Consider the following 19,826-nt stretch of genomic DNA (forward strand, 5'->3'; position numbering starts at 1 on the left):
GACAGAGATGCTCGGAGCCTGGCCTGGAGCTGCCGGGGCGGGGGGGGGTCCGGTGAGGGGGGCGAACAGGGTTGGAGCACGTGCTGACATTCGGGCTGTGGACTCGGATCCACTTCATGGATGGGCTCTGTGGCTGGTTTGTGGCCACCTCGGTCCCCAGGCCCGAGGTGAAGAAAAGACAAAGGCTCTCCCACTCTCCCACTTGATTTAAATAAGTCATATTAACTGGACGATAAGTGTGAGTTCCAGCCCTGATTTCTCTCAGGATGACTCACTCCAGGCTTCTTTTGAAATATCAAAATATCAAATATCAAATATCATTTTCCTCTCTTGCTCCTTGCCACCGTCGGGGTCCTGCCCTGCAGTGGACATCTGCATCTTCAGGACTTGGGCATCCATGGCCCCACCCCACCCCATCGGTGAGATTTAGGGACACAGCTCCGCTAGGGGACACTAGAGCCTGGTCCTGGTCCAACAGGCAAGGCCGTTGGAGGAAGGAACCCCCCCCCCCCCCCACACACACCACCACCACCCGGGGCAGGTTGTCATGTTTCTCCAGGAAGAGAGCCCCCCCCCCCGGGGGTGGATCCCCCTCCTCCAGGAATTGTGGGGTTTGGGGGAAGGGAGACTAGGATTCTGCTCTTGGGATTGTTATTCCCGGACCCCGGAGGGTTCAGTATTTGAAGGTATGTGTGATCGTTCTCTTCTAGATGTTTCTGTCTTTTTTTGCATGTGGGTCCAGATTGGGACCATCTGCCAGGTATGGTCCATGGGACTTTCTCAGCTCTCCATTTAATCTGTTCCTTCCCCCCAAACCCCGCCAAATGCTAAGAAGAGCCACCCCACACACAGGTTCCAGGGATCAGGACCACCCTCACCCCCTTACCAGGAAAGCTAGAGGAATTTAACCAAAGGGCTAATGGGTGGTGGCCCAGAAAAAGTTCTGCCCTCAGCCCCACCCATCAGCACCCAAACCAGCTGAGCGCAGGTGTGCTTTCCGCTCTGTGAGACACCCCTCACTGGCCCCCCAGCTAGTTCCAGTCCCTTCTTTCCTCACCTTCACGGGTATTAAAGAAAACACCCGTGCCCCGACCTCGGGGTCCTAGGAGGTGCCGCTCCCAGGGGTGGCTGACAACAGTCTGGCCACAGAAACCACCCCAAGCACAGGAATGTCAAAAACACGACCACCCTACCCCGGGTGGGACTCGAACCCACAATCCCTGGCTTAGGAGGCCAGTGCCTTCTCCATTAGGCCACCGGGGCGTGCCCCTGGGGCGCAGGCTCCCTGGCCAGCACCGCCCCCTTCCTCGCGCGGGCACCTCCACGGGTCTCTGAACGCCGGGCTTCGGGCAGTATAGGCGCGAGAGACCCGTGGAGGTGCCCGCGCGCCGATGCTGCCGGAGGCCCCGCGTTCAGGGCGACGTCTGTCCCCTGCATGTTGCTGCGCGGCTTCTTAGTTTCCGGCCGCGAGCGGGCGGGGAGTCCTGGCACCACCCCCACCCCCGTGCCCCGTCCCGTCGGGTCCCGGTGCCGCCCCAGCTCCGCAGCCGCCCGAGTCCCCGCCGCGCCTCGCGGGGGCGAAGGTGGGGGCCGGGCGGCCGAGGGAAGCATCCCCGCGCGTGCGTCTCGGGAATGGACCGCAGAGGCCCGAGCCGAATCCCTCCTCCCCTTTGTGGTATCGGGGGACACTTGGGGGGACCATCCCTCGGGTCCCTTCCCCTGCGGCGAGGTGGGCGATCAGAGTCCCTAAGGGCCCGACCCGTCGTCTTCGTTCTTTGGTTTGAGGTACGGTGCTTGTTTGGGGGACGAGCGGCCCTGCGCCGGAGCCTTGGGCGTCCCCGAGTGTCCAGATTCTGCTGGTTCCGAGGGGTGGTGGGGGTGGGGGGTCGAGAGCAAGAAGCCGGGAAGGTGTCTCGCCTTTATAGTGCGAGCACAGATAGGACAGGTGGTGGCTGCGGTTTTCTCCTGCTGGGGAGAAGTGTCCCTCACTCCGCGTCGTGCAGAGGGACCCCGCTGGGAAGGACCCCGGGACCTGAGGACAAGGAACGAGGTGGGGCGAGAGCCGGGACCCTCCGCACTCGCACTCGGACCCGCGCAGGCCCCTGTCCTCCGACAACGCCCTCGGGACTCGGACCCAAGACCCTGCTGCCGGAGAGGCGGCCGCAGCTCCCCCGGATTCTGGGCGCCGGGCGTGCGGACTCCGCGAGCCCAGATCCCAAGCCTTGCCACCTGAGGTCGCAGGAGGTGGCTCGTTTCCTTCACCGCGGGGGCGTTAGCGAGCGAGTCGTTTCACGTTCAAAGATTGGGACCTCGTCCCCAGGCCTGGAGGGGCGGCTCCTCCGTTTCCCCCCCCCACCGCACCCCCAGAACCTCTGCAGCCAAGTCACCGGAGGCTTCAATACAAAGGACAGAGCACCCAGGGGAGGTTCCTGTCGCCCGGCTAGCTCAGTCGGTAGAGCATGAGACTCTTAATCTCAGGGTCGTGGGTTCGAGCCCCACGTTGGGCGGGTGTACCTTTTGGGCTTCAGCAGGCTTTTCAACAACTCCTAATCCCCACCCTGAGATCTTCCTGAGAAAACAAACCTCTGGTTGCTCATTCTATGACAAGAGAACGCGGTTCGTGGGTGTAACCTTTACCCTCAAGGGAGACATTCTGAGGCTCTTTATCTTTAGAGTTTTATTTTTTAGGGGCGGTGGTGGCTTAAGCCTAGAAAGGCAGAGCCAAGCCTACAGGGGCAGGTCCCTATAGGTGGGGTCTAGGTCCTTTCCCCTACGGACTGGGTCCCCCTGCGTCACTCACAGGCGTGAGTCGGCTTTGGGTCAGTCAGGATCAGTCCGTGGGGCCTTCTCCACCCCTCATCCCAGATGACTCTCACATCCTCCACCTTCTCCAGGGGTGGGTGATGAGGTTGTCAGACCGCAGGGTAGGCCCAGATGGGGGTAGTGGAGGGGGAAGCATCAGATCTGTGCACCTGGGAACCCAGAACAAGAGATGATCCGTCTCCAGAGAAGGGGAGTGGGCACGGGGTCAGGCAGGAAGGGGACACCGATCCCGGACGCCTCCACAGTGTGGGAACTAGGTGAAGGGGCCGAGGATCCTCCCTGGTCCCCCTGCTTACGGTTCTCCTTCCTTTCAGACTCAACTCTTCTCCCCACTCAGTCTGCTGTCCTTGAGGAGGATGAGCTGAGGCTCTTATCCCAGGGACATGGCCTGAAGTCCACCTTGGGTCCACCTTTTATAGCCCTGGACCTGTGGGTGTAAGTGAGGCCTTCACCTAGACATTGTGGGCTCCCAGCTTGAACAAATCTTACCATCTATCTGTTGTGAGGCCCAGACCAACCTGGAACCCATAAAAGAGAATAACCCAGATGATACGCCAAGATGTGGCCTCCTGGCACTTTCCAGACACATTCGATTCAGACCCCCAGGAGTGAGATGCCTCCCCTGCCCTCAGTAGCCCTTTGGGACACCCTGGCCCTGCAGGGATGGGCAGAGAAAGCCAGGAGCCCAGGTGATGGTGAAGACAGCAGAGGGAATAAGGAACGGACACGTTTAGAATTAAACCTGACCCCAGTGACAGGGGCCAATTTCTGGGGCTTTCTGCTCTCCCCACCCAATTGCAGGTGGCTCTACTCCCTCTGTGCCTGCCTTCCTTACTCCAGCCTGGCAGTGCTTCCCTGCAGGGACCCCTCCCAGTGTCTAGGAGACCCTGTTCACAGCCCTCCTGTCGCTGGGAAACTGTCACCAAGTTGGTACTCACTGTACCCCCAGCCTCAGCCTCAGGGGAACTCTGTGCTTTCTGGAGAGATCCTGGGGGGGGGGGGGTTTCCTTGGCTTGTGGGCTGGGGCCTTGAGCCTTCCCCTAGATGTGAAACGTGCAGAACACACATTCTGGGCAGTTCTTTTAAGGCTGCAGGAGAGCTACAGGACTAGGCTCCACTATTTTCCATCTGGGCCCCACAGATCTGGGCCCCCGAAACCCAGCGTCTCAAGGACCTCAGTTTATCCAGCTGTGAAGTGGGGATAATCCCAGCTCGTGACTCAAAGATTTGTTTGGGATATTAACTTACTTAACTTTTTTTTTGTTTTTGTTTTTGTTAAGTATTTAGAACACTGCCCTGAGACATTAACTCCTGTCCCAGCTTCAAGTTTGCTTGCCGGCCCCAGTCCTCCTTCCTCACTGAACCGGGCGACTCCCGGCTGGTGGAAGCCCAGGTTTTCTTTCTGAGGCCCCTCTTAGTTCTCTCTTTTCCGGCCTCTTCTGCTTTCCCATTTCACACTCCTCCTGACCCCTTTGGGCAGGAACCTGAACAGTCTCTTGTCCCAAATTGGCAGACCCTGGCTCTGCCCCACTCCCTGCGAAGGAGCTGGATCCCAAGGCCCGAACTCAGTGTCAGAGTTCAGCAAAGTATTTCAAGGGAATGAGGAATCGAGGGGTCAGGCCTGTTTTCCCGCCCCTGAGAAGGGGCCCCAATGATCAGTAGTTTGTGAGTTCCAGTGTCTGTTGCGTCTTTCCCCGCCCACTCCCGTCCGCGGCCAATGTAGAGCGCTCCAGCCCAGGAAGACAGGCGCCGCTGATTGGAGGCAGAGCATCGGTCCCGGTTTGCGACCAACTGCGGGTGAGCTGTGTCCCTCGCAGTCCACCCTGGGCACAGCTGCAGTTCTCTTTCCTTCGCTGGATGCAAGCCTGGGCCGGAGACGAGCCCTGCCCTGCGCGCTGCCGCGATCAGCTGCGTAGCTGGGAAGCGGTGGGTTGGGGAGAGGCCGCGCGGTTCGGTCTTCCTTCCGCTGGGGCCGCTCGTGGACCGTTGATGAGCCTAGAACTAACCCTCGGTCCGAAATCTGACAGAGGCTGCGAACCCGCGAACCCACAGGGCCGGCTTCACAGGTGCACGCGCTGACAACTGAGCTATCGGGGTGATTTCAGCGCTTCCGCGTGCGTCAGCGGCAGAAGAAGGAGGGAGAGACGTGTCGTGGTGGCTCGTTGGTCTAGGGGTATGATTCTCGCTTTGGGTGCGAGAGGTCCCGGGTTCAAATCCCGGACGAGCCCGTCTTTGTCTTTTCGGAGGGTCACCATGCGTGAAGCCTCAGGAGGTCCGGGATCAGAGAAACTGGTCGCCCTCTCACTTCCCCCCAGGCCAGTCTCACCTGTCATTGAGCAGGAGACCTGGTCTGCGTGCTTGTGCGTGTTTGCACACGCCAGGTAGTCCCGGGATGGGGGGCGAGGACCCGACTGAGTCTGGACGCCTTCTTCCCTTTTGCCTTGGTGTGTGAAAGGTCATGTTTACAGACATCTTTTTCTTTCTTGAAGGGCTACCAGAAGGCCCTTCCACAGACAAGGGAAGGAAGGAAACCATAGTGGAAATTGGGCCTGGGGAGGGGCTGGGCCTTAGTGGTGGGGCCATGCGGGTCACATGGCGCCTCGGATCCCCATGCGGGTCCCCACAGGCTCTTCGGGTCCCCATGCGCGTCCCCACAGGCGCTTCCGCCACGTTGGAAGAACCGCAGGGTTTCAATAGGTTTTATTACCATTCAGGTATGGTGGGACCGGCGCATGCAGCCATTGAAAAGTCGGGTTATTCCCCACAGCTCCCGAGAAGGGCACGCCTGGCCCCTGGGCCAGCACAGGCCAGCACAGTGGAGGCACTGGGTAGTCAGGAAGCACAGGAAGTGAGGAGAAAGCGTGGGCAAGAGCCTTTCTCTTGGTTTCGGTGAAGCTGGTTTGAATTAACTTCAGCTGCCTCTGGGACATAGGCGCTGTCCCTAGTTGTCTGTTTCCTGGCCTTGGGGTGATTCTGGAAGGTGCATAGTAACCCCCAGTCTGAGAGCCCCATGCAAAAGGCGACGGGGGGGGGGGGGGGCGCCTTGGCGCTGTGGTCTCCAGTTGGCTTGCGTCGGAAATGCACCCTCGGAAATGCACCCTTTAAGAGTCGTTTGCTAATCTCTAGGAATTGGCTGACCTTGGGAGGGAAAAATCCCGCCAGGGTCAACAAGGCCCCGGACGTCAAAGTTTCAGAATATAGAAAAGAAAAGACCTGGTTAATAAAGGCAGGGCGGGGGGCTTTGGTGGACATTTCAGCGGCCCCCCAATCTGGGAAGAGCTTCCCGATCTCAGTCAAGTCCGGCCTGGGGATTGTGGCCCGGAGCCCTCACCAGGCGGGCGGCAGCGGGGCCAGGGCCCTCTGCACGTGCAGACCGGTGGGCCTCCCCTTGACCCAGGCAGCCTCTGCTTTCTTCACGCAAGCCCCAGGGCGGTGCGTGCTGGCTGCCCCTTTTATGCCCCCTGTTGCTGGAGTCCCTGAGGGGAGCAGGCCCAGAACCCTTGAAGACTCCCGTCGCTTACGGGGAAACCACTACCACCACCCCCAGCGGCCCAGTAGCTCCTCCCCCAAATTCTTTCCGGAACCAGCAGCATCCCTCCCTCCAGCCTGCCTTAACCCCTCCTGACTCCAGTGCTCAGGGTCTGCCCCGCACCTTCACACCCAGGCCTGGAGGGAGCTTTGGCCGGGGCTCCGCGGGGAAGGTCCCTGGGGAGGAGGGCACATTCTCTCTTCTGCTTCACGTCCCTGAGGAGCCCACACTTTCCTCCTCGCAGTCTTTTCAGGGCATGAACGGAGGCCCCAGCAGATCCCTGTAGGGACGGACCAGAGACGGTGGCCGGATCAGGTCTGGGCCCCAAGGCCGGTGTCCAGGTGTGCTCAGTGGACAAGGGGACGCCTGGACCCTGGTTACGGGCAGCGGTTTCCCCTGAGGGCCCCCCAAATTTCTTAACGTCCTTCCTCATCCTTTCTCCACCTGTAGACACTCAGCTTCCATCTGGGTCCGAGCGGGGTGCAGATGCACGTCTTGGAGCCTGGGGGCAGAAGGTGACACTTGGGTGAGAGCGGTGGGTCCCTCCAGTGGCTTGGGAGGGGTGGGGTCCCATGGGAGAGAGAACGGTCCCGCTCCAAGGGTGCGGGGTCCAAAACCTGTTCTCAGCTCCACTCCACAGCCCGGCCCTGCGCGTGGTGACAGAAGGAGGGTCTGGGGAGCTTTCCCAAGCCGATAGCCTCAGTTTCCCATTGGCAGGAAGAGCGGCCACCCCAAAACCCAGACTGGGACTTGCTGCCTTGGAGTCTTAGCGTGTGGCAGTGCTGCCCCCCACCCCTGCCATTCTCCTGTCCATAGAGAGCTGAATCAAACCCTTCTCTGACACCCACAGGAAGTGGGGACAGTTCCTGACCAACGAGCCAGAGCCGGAGGGTGGCTCCTTGGTCTAGGGCTTTGATTCTCCGTTAGGGTGTGCGAGGTCCCAGGCCCAAATCCTAGTCGAGCCCTGCTTTTGGGGGTGTTTGGCAGTGGGCGCGCTGCAATCACCAGGACGCGTGGACATGACCCCCCAGGCTGTCACCCTCCCCTACTCATAGTGGTCCGGGGCCCTCTGCCCTGAGTGCCTCCCCGCTGAGTGATGATCTGTGCCCTGGAGTCCCACGTACACCCTGAGCCCCAAAGGGACAACTTAGCAAAAACTTGAGCTTGTCACCACCGCGCACGTGGCATCCTGCCGTGGCGTCCCTCGGTCGTGCAGGTGATGGCTGTGGCTCCTTCCCTTGAGTAAACCCAAGAGAAAACTGTGACCGTGGTGGCTTTTCTCCTGTAGCCAGGTCCAAATCTCTGAAGAACCGCTTTCTAAGATTGCTTTGCTCAAAGAGGAAGTTGAGGAATAAAGCGGCTGTGTAAGGAGTGGGTGTCCTTCATCACCTCCGATGGCTTTGGTGCGCCCAAGAGGTTTTACCTAAACCGAATATGCCAGGAACTGCTCAGCGGTCTCTTTCTAAAAGGACGCCCAGCGTGGGGCTCGAACCCACGACCCTGAGATTAAGAGTCTCATGCTCTACCGACTGAGCTAGCCGGGCAGCCATAACCAAGGTGCTGCGACTGAGTTTCAGAATTTGTTGGGCTGCAGGCAAGTCAAAATGGCTAAGCAGTTCAGGTCTTGGGGACAACGGGGACGTGGCCACTTCTGGAGAGTCCCTCGGGGCACTCTGCGTGTGGGAACTGCTCAGAAAGGGCGGCGTCCCCAGCCCGGCGTGGGGAGCGGGGAGCCGAGTGGTGGAGGCTGAGGGGCCACCCTGACCCTCACACACACACACACACACACACACACACACACACACACACACACGCAGATAGATGGGCTCGGCGGGCAGCCGTAGGGAGCCCTGAGGCGTGGACGGGACTCAGCGGACCCGAGCCAGCTGACCCCGCCACACATGGACAGGCGGCAGGAAATGGGGAAGTGACAGCGGGCCCCGTCCTCCCTCACGTAATCAGACAAACCTGCGAACTTAAAATAATTATTAGACCCACCAGATTCCACTCGTTCGCGGGAAAATTCCCATCTATACTTCCTTTGAATTATCAAAAATCAATTTATTTTTATTAAAAAATTAAAAAATATATATATATTTTGCCCCCAAACCTTCTTGGTCTGCCCTTGGGCAACCCTGAGCTGCTGAATCTGCCCCCCACCGTGGTCGGCTGCAGGGGGGGGCGGGTTGGGAGACCCCAGGGTGCCTGCCTCCCGCTCGCTGCCTCGGGATCCAGTCTCCAGGTTTCAGTGGCAAGAGCAAGGTGTCCCTGGACGCAGAGGTTCGGTCCTAGTGTGTCTGCATGTCTGAGCCCCAGGTGGGTTGGGGCTGGGGCAGCCCCCACCGCACCCCCCTCTCCAGAGCAAGGAGGAATTTTAGGTAAACAGTAGGCTGGGAGTAGGACCCAGCAGTTCTCTGCTCGTCCCCCGCCCCAAACCCTGGAGTCTGGGTGGCTCAGTGACTCTGCTGAGGATCCACTGAGATTCCAGACTCCACACCGCAACTGCGTGTGCGGATCTGGCCCGCATCCTGAATACAGCTCACCAGTGTAGACAGGAGGAAGGAGGCAGCAGGGAGCCGGCACACAGACTGGGGAAGACAGAACAGGGAGTGCATGGTGTAATGGTGTTGGGTGTGTGCAAGGCACTGAGGGTATTTGAAAACAAAAGGACTTTACTTGCAGAGGTATTTGCTCCCCACCCCAAAACGAAAAGCTTTTATGGTTGAGGCTATACGGTATGCGCTTTAAAATTAAAAAGTGGAGGAGGACAGGTTTTAAAAATACACAAATGGGGGAGGCTGTGCGGGGCAGGGGGCAGAGAGGTTTGAGAATTCTGTATTTCTGCTCAGTTTTGCTGCGGACCTAAAATTGCTCTAAAAAATAAAGTCTGTTCTTAAAAAAAGGCATAAACAGGGACACCTGGCTAAGTGAGTTGGTAAAGCACGTGGCTCTCGATCTTAGGGTTGTGAGTTCAAGTCCCATGTTGGGTGTGGAGCCTAGTTAGAAATAAGAATGAAAAATACACAGATAAATTTGAGCTGCTATTTCTTCTAATGCATTTAGCCCCATATTTCTTCTCTTTTGGGTCTCCAATGACTCCATTAGATATTTTGTTAAAATCCCAGCAAAACCTTAAGGCTCCTTCTTTTCTTTCTTTCCTTCCTTCCTTCCTTCCTCCCCTCCCTCCCTTCCTCCCTCCTTCCTTCCCTCTTTCCCTCCCTCCTTCCTCCCTCCCTCCCTCCCTTTCTATCTTCCTGTTCAGTGAGTCTCTCCTCCGTCTCGTTCCTTCGTTTGTCGCCCAACCATTACACTATTTTCTTTCAGCTATTACATTTCTCAGCTCTAAGTTTTCCATGCGGTTATGCCTTATGTCTTCTATATCTTTGAGACTTCCAAGTTTTAATTTTGTTTCACGTGCGTTCTTTATAGCTCCTTCCAGCATTTTTAGGATGGCTGCCTTCTACCTCTCCTTTTCAGATGGTTCCAGAATCTGTGTCCCTGTCTTTCACTCATCTTTTCTCCTTCAAGTTGGGATTTTCCTGGTTCCTAGTAGGACCAGTGGTCTGCAGCTCCGTCGTGTTTGGACAAGTTTGCTGTTATGTTTTGAGACTCTAGATCTCATGTACATCTTCTGATTCGGCGGGCTCCTCTGACGACGCGCCCCCCCCAAACCCCCATGGGAAAAGAAGATTCTACCTTGTTGCTGCCTGGGGGGCGCAGTTCACGCCCCTTATTGCGGGCGTCCTTATTGCGGGGCAGGAGCGAGAGTTTAGGCTCCCCACCAGGCCTCTGCTGTCACCCCCTGGCTGGGGGGAGGTGGGGCATCCCACCAGACAAAGAGAAGGCTGGAGCAACGTTAGAGGCTGTAGTAAAGCAAGGCTTCCGGGGCTGCTGCTGGGTCCTGGGCCCTGCAGGTTTTGTTCAAGTCCCAGGAAGGGAAAAGGGAGGTGAGGGGAACCCGGGGCTGAAGTCAAAGGGTCCATTTCGAGAGCTGCGCGCTCTGGGCAGGCCCTGCCCGCCACCAGACGCTCCCCTTCGGGCAGGGTGACCGCAGGGAGGCGGGGGAGGGGGTTGGAGGGGGAGGTGTCCCCGGAGGCTCCCCGGGCCCGCACTGGTAATTAACACAAGAAGCAATGCTGGCCGTCAGCCAGAGTCTGGCTCCTCGGGAACATAGTTGGGGGGCGGGGCTTCCCCGCCCGGTCTGGGTCCCCTTGCCACTCCCGCGGGCGCAGGACCCGGGCCACCCAGCCCAGCCGCCGTGCTGGCTCAGCGCTCCCCCTGGCGGCCGGGAAGAGAATCACCTGGGAGTGCAGGAGCGGCTGGAGGCCGGTGAAGGGCCGAGTCCCTGGCTGAAGCCGTGGCCTCTCACGTCTGTGTGGCGCGGCTGCTCCTGGACGTCTCTCTCTGTAGGCCCCCAATTCGATGTCGAGCTCAAGTTCAGGACTCTCTGGCCGCGGGAGCGACGGTACATCAGGTGGCATTTGTTCCTGCAGGTGGCTCTGGGCTGGGGACCCAGAACTTCAACAGGGCCCTGGGGGGATTTGAGAAAGGAGAAGGAAAAGGATGGGGCTCGTCCGGGATTTGAACCCGGGACCTCTCGCACCCTAAGCGAGAATCATACCCCTAGACCAACGAGCCACCCCTGGTAGCTGTCTACTTCTCCTTATTTGTAGTATCCTCACGCCCTAGGTGCCCACCTCCCTGCAGTCTCCTTCTCTGGGGGCAGCCATGCCCGCACCGCCTCTCCCGAAGCAAGATGCGCTTTTGCCTCGACTTGTAGCACCTGCCTTTAATACTTTGAGTAGCAGGGAGGTAGGACCAGTTTTCGACCTTGCCCGGCTAGCTCAGTCGGTAGAGCATGAGACTCTTAATCTCAGGGTCGTGGGTTCGAGCCCCACGTCGGGCGTGCGGTTTTGCCTGATAAAGAGGCCAAAAGACAACTCAACGCAGGGAAGGTATTTCGCAGATCCTCCATTTAAAGAGGCTTTTAACGATCTCAGGTAGATGCTACCAGGGAGGTGGCTGCGTGGCTCTCCGAAGCCTTGCATGGTCTCTGTGCTCCTGGGAAGCAATGCAAATATTTGGGCCCACCAGCCAGCTTCTGGATGCTGGCCCAAGAAGACACATAGCTATATCTTTTCTTAGATTAGTAACCCGACAGTGACCTGCGCTATCACATTTGACCGGGGAACAGGATGCAAACCCAGAGCTCGGTGTCTGTGTGGGTTTGGGGGTGACTCTCTAGGTCCCGAGTGGGGCTCCCAGGAGGTGGCTCCTGATCGGGGCCACTCCAGTGCCTGAGGAGGGACTGCGCAGAATTTCCCTCCCCCACCCCCACCCCGAGGTTGGTGGCCTGTCAGCTTTCCTTCACTTCTCCCCAATGAAAGGGAAACAGACAGGGGGCATTTCGTTTTCTATTTTGGGGAAGAGGGAGAAGGAGGGTATGTGCTTCCCATCAGCTGACTTTCTTGTGTTCTCTTGCAACGGTTTAGGCTCGTGAAAAGACCCTGCTAAGTGTTTGACAGGACTGTGTTTTCTTTCTTTTGTGGTGGGGACCCAGGTTACGCTGGGAGACACCCCTCCTCTGGACCCTGGGATCTGCCAGAAGCCCCCTCTATTTCTCACTCAGGGCACTCTTAGTCTCAGTAATCTTTCCTGGTGTTCTTAGGGGAAAAGGAAACTCAGTTTATTAGGGACTTAGGTCCATACACCTTCGTCGCTTCTTGGAAAAAATTCTTACCAACTCAGTGTCTCTATTAGCTTCCCGTGGCCGCCGTAAGAAGTTACCACAACCTGAGCGATTTAAAGCAACAGAAATATATTTTCTCACGCTTCTGGAGACCAGAATCTAAGGTCAGGGTGCCAGCTGGCCATTTTTCCCACTCTCTTTAAAGGCTCCAGGGAAGAACCCCTCCTCGCCTCTTCCAGCTTCTGGTGCTCTGGCCAACTTTGGCTTCTAGACTCATCACTGCGGTCTGTGCCTCCACTGTCACAGTGGCTTTCTTCCCTCCACGGGCCTCTGTGTCCTCATATAATCTTTTTATAAAGACACCTGTCATTGGGTCAGGGCCCACCCTACTCCAGGATCTCACTGTATCTACTTATATGTGCAAAGACCCTACCTCCTGAGGTTCTGGGTGGCCACGGTAGTCGGGGGACACCATTCAACACTCTTTTTTTTTCCAAAAAATTTTATGTTCCTTTTAGTTTTCTAACTCACAACCCCAAGATCAGGAGTCAGATGCTCTACCCATTGAGCCAGCCCGATACCCCATTGTCTTTTTACTTTTTTTAATTTTATTTTTTATTTTTAAAAAATTTACATCCAAATTAGCATATAGCGCAACAGTGATTTCAGGAGTAGATTCCTCAGTGCCCCCCCCCCTATCTACCCCAGTCCCCCCCCCCCCCTCACCCACCCCCCCCCCCCCCCGCCCCCCCCCCCCCCCCACCCCCCCCATCCCCATAACCCTCAGTTTGTTCTCCATATTTATGAGTCCCTTCTGTTTTGTCCCCCTCCCTGTTTGATATTATTTTAGTTTCCCTTCCCTTATGTTCATCCGCCCTATCTTCTTATTAAATAATAATTCTTTTTTACTGGGATATGTGCAGTGGGCGGGCCGTGTACGGCTTCTCCAACCTTGGGATGAGATTGCGTACTGCCTCGCACGGTTCCTATTCCACACTGATTCTCTTGCCCTGCTCGCGCGGATACTGTGGGAAATCCAACGTTGCAAAAATATAGCATCGTCAAAAGTTCAAAGTCAGTGTTCAGAGAGTGCGGTGTCTGATGGATGTTGAGGATTGATGTTTCCCTCAAAAGTTTTAAATATCCCTGGGCATTTTTACATACTCTAAAGGTGCCTCCGCACATCGCAGACTCAAGCCCGAAGCACCACCTTTGGGTGCTTTAGGGGCAGAAGTCGCTGGCGTCACAGGAAACTCATGCTGGTGGCTCCTCGGGGCGGAGGTTTGGGGGTGATTGTTTTGGAGTGGCTGTACCCTGAGCCCAGTCCCACTTGAGGGTCCTGTCTATGACTGAGTGGTGCCTTGACCCAGCCCAGCCTTTCAACCATCCGCAACACCGAGGGCTCAAGACCCCAGGTCGGCCGGGGGTATCCCTCCCTCTTGGTCTGAAAAGACAGCACAGCCAGGCCCCACACTGCCTACCTCAGAAAGGCCTCCTGGATTGAATCTGAGACCTCACATCTAAAGCAAGACAAACATCCTTAGGCCAAAAAAAGTCCCTTTGGTTGGTGATCCTTGGTGGCTCTAACTTCTCTCCCTCGCTTTCCTGACGCACTGACTTGGTTTCCCTTGGCCAGGGAGGAGTATGCCCTCATACCTGGAGTCTGGGATGCTAACTCTGGACCTTGTTTTCAGACGGGTCCCCCCAAGGGGCCCCCAGTGCTGGGCACAGCAGAGGACACAAGGACAGCCTAAGCAGAGAGTGAGTAGAGGTCCAGGCCAGCTCTGAAGGCTGGAAGGTCTTTTAGTCACTGTCATGTGGAGTGATGGGTCTCTGGGTCCCTGCTCCTTCCTGGCCCTGAGTGGACTTTGGTCCCTTTGTCAGCAACAACCTGACCATCTGGAGAAGAAAAAAAAAAAAAAAAACAAAAAAAAAACAGCAGAGACACGGGCTCGTCCGGGATTTGAACCCGGGACCTCTCGCACCCAAAGCGAGAATCATACCCCTAGACCAACGAGCCAAATTGGCCCTGCCCTCTCTTGTTAATTCTGTCCCCTGGCTTTCCCCTCCTTCGGCTGCGGTGGTGTCCCAGATGCCTACCGCAAGGAAAGAGGATTGGGTCACCGTCCAGAGAGCCGTGAGGTTCGACACTACGGTCCTAGAGGCTCAGGGGTCAATTCCTCCTCCCCCCCAAGAGCCTCTGTCACCAGGACCTCCCTCCCGCCTTGGACTGTGGCCAGCTCCAGGACCGCGTGGGGGGTTCCCGGGGGAACTCAAACCCGAGACTAGGGCCTTCCGCCTTGAACCCCCCAGCCCGGGCTGTGGGCCTCTGGCCAAAGCCGCGTCTTCTCTGTTTGCGGAAAGGGGAACTAGGGTCCGGGGCAGACCCAGACGCTCTTGTCCTCGGCCAAGCCCGCCCTCTTCTGGCCTCAACCCCCTAAGCCCCCGCGGGACTCTGGGTCTCACGAAGCTCCCCTTTGCCCCGGCGCCGGGCACCGTCCCGCGGACGCATCCCTGGGCTGGGCGGACGCGCGGGGCCTCGAGGCGCCGCGCTCATCTTCCCTTCTGGATGGGCGACGATTCTAGAAACCGACCGGAAAGGAAGAAGGTGGCCCGACCCGACCTTGCGGGGGGCCCCCTGGGCGCTGGGGGTCCCCCTCCAGTCCTGCGGCGGGTTCTCTGGGTCTCCCCGTCCACGCCGCGCCGCCAGCCCTAAAGCGAGTGCGGGACGCGGTGGAGGGGACGCGGCGTGGGGGCAGGGGGAGACGTTGAGAATTTGAAAGGGACCGATCGGGGATTTGGACCCCGAGCGCTCGCAGGCGCAGCGGACTCATCCTCCAGGGCCATCTTTTCCCACTTAACACCAGTGACCTTGACCTCCACGATCCCGTGCTCCCAGTCTGCAAAAGGGTCCCGAGGGACGGAGGGCGGGAGGGCTGGGGGAGCCTCGGTTCCCATCCCGGAGCTGGGAGGGAAGGAGGCGGGTTGGCACTGCTGAGGCCTGCGTGCTGCCTCCCGGGGCCGAGCGACCGTGGGGTTTCAGAGACTCGGTGCCTGCGTGGCACCGGCTTCCCAGCGCTGCCGGGCCCCCTGGGCCTCCTTCTGTTTGTCCTTTTGGGTCAGAGTGTCCCCGATCCCTGCCCGCGGCCTTGAATTTCGGGTTCCACCCCCCTTCCTCCCTTGCTGCTTTCAATTCTGCGGTTCTGGTCAGTTTCCGGCTGGAACAGAGGAATCGTGTGGGAGGCAGCACTGGTCACAGGGGCGGGGCTGCGGTGAGGGGGAGGCCGTCTTGCCCCAGCGCTGCCTCCCTTTTCCTTTGAAGGAGCCGGCAGGTGCCATGCCCGGCTAGCTCAGTCGGTAGAGCATGAGACTCTTAATCTCAGGGTCGTGGGTTCGAGCCCCACGTTGGGCGCGCGTTTTACAAGCCTGGGCGAAGAAAATGAATGCTTCCCCGCCCTTAAGAGTAAGCAGTTACCACAACTCAGGGTTTCAGGGTCTGACTCTCAGGGGGACCCAAAGACCACATCCTTGTGCTGGATTTGGAGCTGCGGGAAGACTGGACGGGAGAAGGGGACACCTTAGAGTTGCTCAGGTCTCTGCCTCTAGGTCTAGTCTCTTCTAACAGAGATTGTGGACTGAGTTGCTTTTGCATTTTGGGATTTAAATGTGTATCTAGTCCATGGAGACGAGGCAGGAGTAGCATAGCTCAGGGGAGTCATTCCTGCAGTTACGTGATCTCACACAGCACACTCTGAGCATGTTTCCTAACTCTTTTGAGGACACCAGGACTGCCCAGTTGTCTGGACCCCTGGGGTGGATGTGGTCCTCGCATCTGACGCCCTGGACTTTCCCAGAGTGGGTGCCGATGTGAATTCAAGATAAAGGAGTGAGGTCCCTCGCCTCCGGACCCCGGGCTTCTGAGTTCATGAGAGATCCACGGGCTACAGTTCTCTCCTCCCCCCCGATTCCCTTACAAGAGCCAGGAATTCAATCCTGTGAAAATTGCCTTGAGTTTCACTCATAGACCGAGGGGAGTCCTTCCCAGCTGGGACCAAGGATAAGCGCCTGGCTTTTCCAGGACACTGGGTGGTGGGGATGGGATGGAGAGACGGGGGAGGGGCTGGGGCTATGGAGGTGAGAGTGCCACACCAGCCCTCAGGCTCAGGGTCATAGAACAGAGTCCACAGGGCGGGGGGGTGGGGGGGGGGGGGGAAGGAGGAAACAGGAGTTTTTGCACCCAGGAGGGTCTGTCTGCTTATCCCTAGACTGGGAGAAGAAACCCTGAGCCCTTCCTTTAGCGCAAGTCTTGGAACTTCCTCCTCCACCCCAGGAGACCCAGTCCCAGGGTAGCTGGTGTCCAAGGTGGCCGCGCAGCTGGGATGTTCAGAGAAGGGAGAGGGGCTTCGCTCGGCAGAAGCTGGATCAGCGCGGACAGAACACCTCCGCTCTGCTCCACAGTCCCCGGCGAACTCAGGGGACAGAGCACCGAACTCTTGATCCACTGCCTTTGAAAGAAAGATCAGGGCTCTAGAAGCCAAGTTTGGCTCAGTCCTAACCTCCTCGCCGTTCGGGCGGTGGTCCTTGCCATGGCACCTGGGCTGTGGACAGCCGGGCGTGTCCATGTGTGCGAGTGTAGCTGATTACCGGCAGGTGGACCCAGAGGGGTCCCACAGGACCAGCCAGCCAAGAGGGTCCTGGGCCTCATGCAACAGAGAAATGAGGCGCGAGTGGAGAGGAAGTGGGCGCAGTTTGTTGAAGACGTACAGACGCGGACAACGTCTAGGAGGCCTGGAAAGGAAACAAGAGTCTCGTGTCTGCTTGGGGCCTGGGGTTTTTGCTGAGGGTGGCGGTTCGGTGCACGTGTCTTCCGAGGCATCCAGGAACAGAGAGGGGTTAGCTGTTCGCCATAAGTCCCTGCTCTGAGCCAGGGGTCTTGATGAGTCGGTGGTCTTGGAAAACGTTCAGGACGACTCCCGCCCCGTCACTCCTTAGATGTCATCCGTTTTGCTGGAAGACTCCAAAGGAACCATTAATCCCTTGACCTTTACCAGGAGGACATACATCATCTGTCCCCGTGAGGTGTGTGTGAGGCAGGGGTGTGGGACGTAGCGGGAACGGAAGCGGAAAAAGGAGCAACAAAAAAAGGCAGTTCTTCACGGGGTCCCTTTAGGTTCTCTGTCTCACACTACCCAGGCGGCATGCGCAGTCCCTCTAAAATACCCAACGGAGCCGTCCCCAGCCAAGGTATGACCTGTGCAGGTGGACCCTGGTGGCCAGGCTAGACCAGTTTGAGCTTCACTGCCTCCCACTATGCAGATGGACCCTGGCGACACTGGCACGCATATTTTCTGGGTACTCCTACACAAACTTACCCCCCCCCCCCCGCCTCTACTTTCGAGGACAAAACTCCCATTCTGAGTAGTCATCCGAACCCTAAACAAAAGAAACCCCCGCTCACCCCCACTTGGGGAGTCAACAGCTTTGGAAAGTATTCCCCACGATCTCCTTATTTGCTGCACATCAAGTTCCCTTTGTGTGACCGCCTGCCCCCAGCACAGTCTCTACCTGGAACTCACCAAGGAGGAAACTTGCGTGACCCTGTGTCACAGGAGCACATGGGGAATGGAACTCGGGGCTCACTTGTATCCTTGGCCTCTGAGACTTGCAGAGCTAGAGGTCAGTGCCGCCGCCCCCTCCCCGTCTCAAATTAGCCAGCCTGGGTATCTGGGCATGTCCTGGGAAGAAAGGACCATCATTTCCTTACCTGTTTTAAAAAGACTGGAGCGGTGAAATGAGGGCTGGGCTAGATTTATTCCAGGAATGCAGGGTTGGTTTTATGTTCAAGATCGATCGAAGGGGCGCCTGGGTGGCGCAGTCGGTTAAGCGTCCGACTTCAGCCAGGTCACGATCTCACGGTCCGTGAGTTCGAGCCCCGCGTCAGGCTCTGGGCTGATGGCTCGGAGCCTGGAGCCTGTTTCCGATTCTGTGTCTCCCTCTCTCTCTGCCCCTCCCCCGTTCATGCTATGTCTCTCTCTGTCCCAAAAATAAATTAAAAAACGTTGAAAAAAAAAATTAAAAAAAAAAAAAAAAAAGATCGATCGAAGTAGTTAATCATGTTGAGGGAATGCCCAAGAACAGTCACGTGGTCTTCAGAAATGTTGGTAAAAACGCCCGGATTCAATTCACGCCTGTATTAATCAGGGTTTCTGGTTTCTGTATTTTATGACGGTTTGACCTCTTGGGGGCCCTGCCAGCTGAGGCGAAACCCCTCCACCCAGGGCTAATTCCCAGAGAGAGGAAACAATTTGCCTGCCAACAGGCCTTTCGTAGGCAAACCAGCCACCGGTGCGTCCAAACTCCTACCCACCTCCTCACCTGACTCTGGCACCACCCCTGCCCTAAGTCACCAGGCGGCAGATACCAGACAACGAGGGACAGCCCCTGCGTCCCGCATCTCACTGAATTAGTCAAGCTAGCCGATCCGAAACTCTTCACCCTGCCTTGGTTTGCCTTTGCCACCGAAACGATTCGCCCCGAACTGCGGGAAGTTCCCAAAGGGGGCCGTCGCCCACCCCGCGGGGCTTAAGGATCAGCAGCCAGAAGCGGGGTCCGCTGCGGGCACTCCCTTTTCCCGCGCCCAGACTGGCTTCCCTGGCGCTGAGCGCATAAAATGGACCGGTCACCTCCTCCTTCGCCTCTTCCTCCTCCTCGACCCCGTCTTACTTGGTGCCGGTCCCCTTCCTCTTGTCTGCCCCCCAGCCAGCCTCCATAGCCCCCACCGCCGTGGCCGCCTGAAGCCTCGGGGTCCCCTGCAGAGCGAGTGCTCTGGCCGCACGGGCCCTCCGGCTCACCCGAGCCCCTCATCCTCCCCTCCCCCACAGTATGCTCCCCACTCCCCTGGGGACGGGAATCGGCCCCCTTCCGGGGGATCAGCCGAGCCGTCCTCCTGGGACGGCGCCGCCCAGCCAGCCTGGGATTGAGCCGGGGTCACGCGCGACGCGAACAGTTGTGTGCGAAGCTCAAGCAACCTCCCGTGCGTGCGAGGCTCGTTGGTCTAGGGGTATGATTCTCGCTTCGGGTGCGAGAGGTCCCGGGTTCAAATCCCGGACGAGCCCAGAGCGCGCGCCTCTGCTTTCTACCCTTTTACAAGGGGAATATGGAGCTCAGGAAGCGTGTTGCGCTCCGCTCAGGCCCTTCCCGGGGACCTGACGGGGCCTGGCCACTCGTGCTCTTGGGGGTTGTGGGGGAGAGCGGTGGGGCTTCGGGCTACAGGCTGGGGCGGGGAGGGGGGCGCGGTCGGCCAGTCCACTTGGTGGCCAGCCCAGCTGCTCTCCTCTCTGCCACCCCCGCGGGACACCTGTTTCCTCCAGCTGGCCCGCCTGAGATGCGCTGACTTGTCTCAAGGAAAGTAAGCGATCTTACCGAGTGTTGCAGTGACATTTTGGGTATATTAGGTTATGTAAAATATATTATCGCCATCAATTTTGCCTATTTCTTTTTACTTACTGTTGTGCGTTTTCGTGTGCCACTAGAACATTTTAAGTGGCAGGCGTGGCTCATATTTGTGGCCGGCAATAACGCACCACGCTGGGCCAGAGGCCTGACTCTCGTTGTGGGACGCAGAGGTCCTAGCTCCAAATGCGGATCGACCTCTCGATGGTAAAAAACGTTCCCCTCCGGTTTCGACACCGGAGCCGGGGGTGGCCCTCCCTCCCCGCCTGGGTTCTGGGCCCTGGACGAGACACTAGGCCATGCAGACGCTGTTTTCCCCATCTGTGAAATGGG

At 58.0% G+C, this 19,826-nt stretch overlaps 9 non-coding genes across 9 annotated transcripts; 5 read left to right on the plus strand and 4 right to left on the minus strand.

The window, feature by feature from the left end:
- Positions 1 to 1,190: 1,190 nt before the first annotated feature.
- On the minus strand, positions 1,191 to 1,263 carry TRNAR-CCU (transfer RNA arginine (anticodon CCU)). The gene has a single exon. It is a non-coding gene; the product is annotated as a tRNA-Arg (tRNA).
- A 1,171-nt stretch (positions 1,264 to 2,434) lies between these two features.
- On the plus strand, positions 2,435 to 2,507 carry TRNAK-CUU (transfer RNA lysine (anticodon CUU)). Its single transcript has one exon. It is a non-coding gene; the product is annotated as a tRNA-Lys (tRNA).
- A 2,472-nt stretch (positions 2,508 to 4,979) lies between these two features.
- TRNAP-UGG (transfer RNA proline (anticodon UGG)) lies at positions 4,980 to 5,051 on the plus strand. The gene has a single exon. It is a non-coding gene; the product is annotated as a tRNA-Pro (tRNA).
- Positions 5,052 to 7,823: 2,772 nt separating this feature from the next.
- On the minus strand, positions 7,824 to 7,896 carry TRNAK-CUU (transfer RNA lysine (anticodon CUU)). The gene has a single exon. It is a non-coding gene; the product is annotated as a tRNA-Lys (tRNA).
- A 3,022-nt stretch (positions 7,897 to 10,918) lies between these two features.
- Positions 10,919 to 10,990, minus strand: TRNAP-AGG (transfer RNA proline (anticodon AGG)). The gene has a single exon. It is a non-coding gene; the product is annotated as a tRNA-Pro (tRNA).
- A 195-nt stretch (positions 10,991 to 11,185) lies between these two features.
- On the plus strand, positions 11,186 to 11,258 carry TRNAK-CUU (transfer RNA lysine (anticodon CUU)). The gene has a single exon. It is a non-coding gene; the product is annotated as a tRNA-Lys (tRNA).
- A 2,731-nt stretch (positions 11,259 to 13,989) lies between these two features.
- TRNAP-UGG (transfer RNA proline (anticodon UGG)) lies at positions 13,990 to 14,061 on the minus strand. The gene has a single exon. It is a non-coding gene; the product is annotated as a tRNA-Pro (tRNA).
- Positions 14,062 to 15,380: 1,319 nt separating this feature from the next.
- Positions 15,381 to 15,453, plus strand: TRNAK-CUU (transfer RNA lysine (anticodon CUU)). The gene has a single exon. It is a non-coding gene; the product is annotated as a tRNA-Lys (tRNA).
- A 3,631-nt stretch (positions 15,454 to 19,084) lies between these two features.
- Positions 19,085 to 19,156, plus strand: TRNAP-CGG (transfer RNA proline (anticodon CGG)). The gene has a single exon. It is a non-coding gene; the product is annotated as a tRNA-Pro (tRNA).
- Positions 19,157 to 19,826: the final 670 nt, after the last annotated feature.

The sequence above is a fragment of the Panthera uncia genome, chromosome E1 (genome assembly GCF_023721935.1).
Source record: "Panthera uncia isolate 11264 chromosome E1, Puncia_PCG_1.0, whole genome shotgun sequence".
NCBI lineage: Eukaryota > Metazoa > Chordata > Mammalia > Carnivora > Felidae > Panthera > Panthera uncia.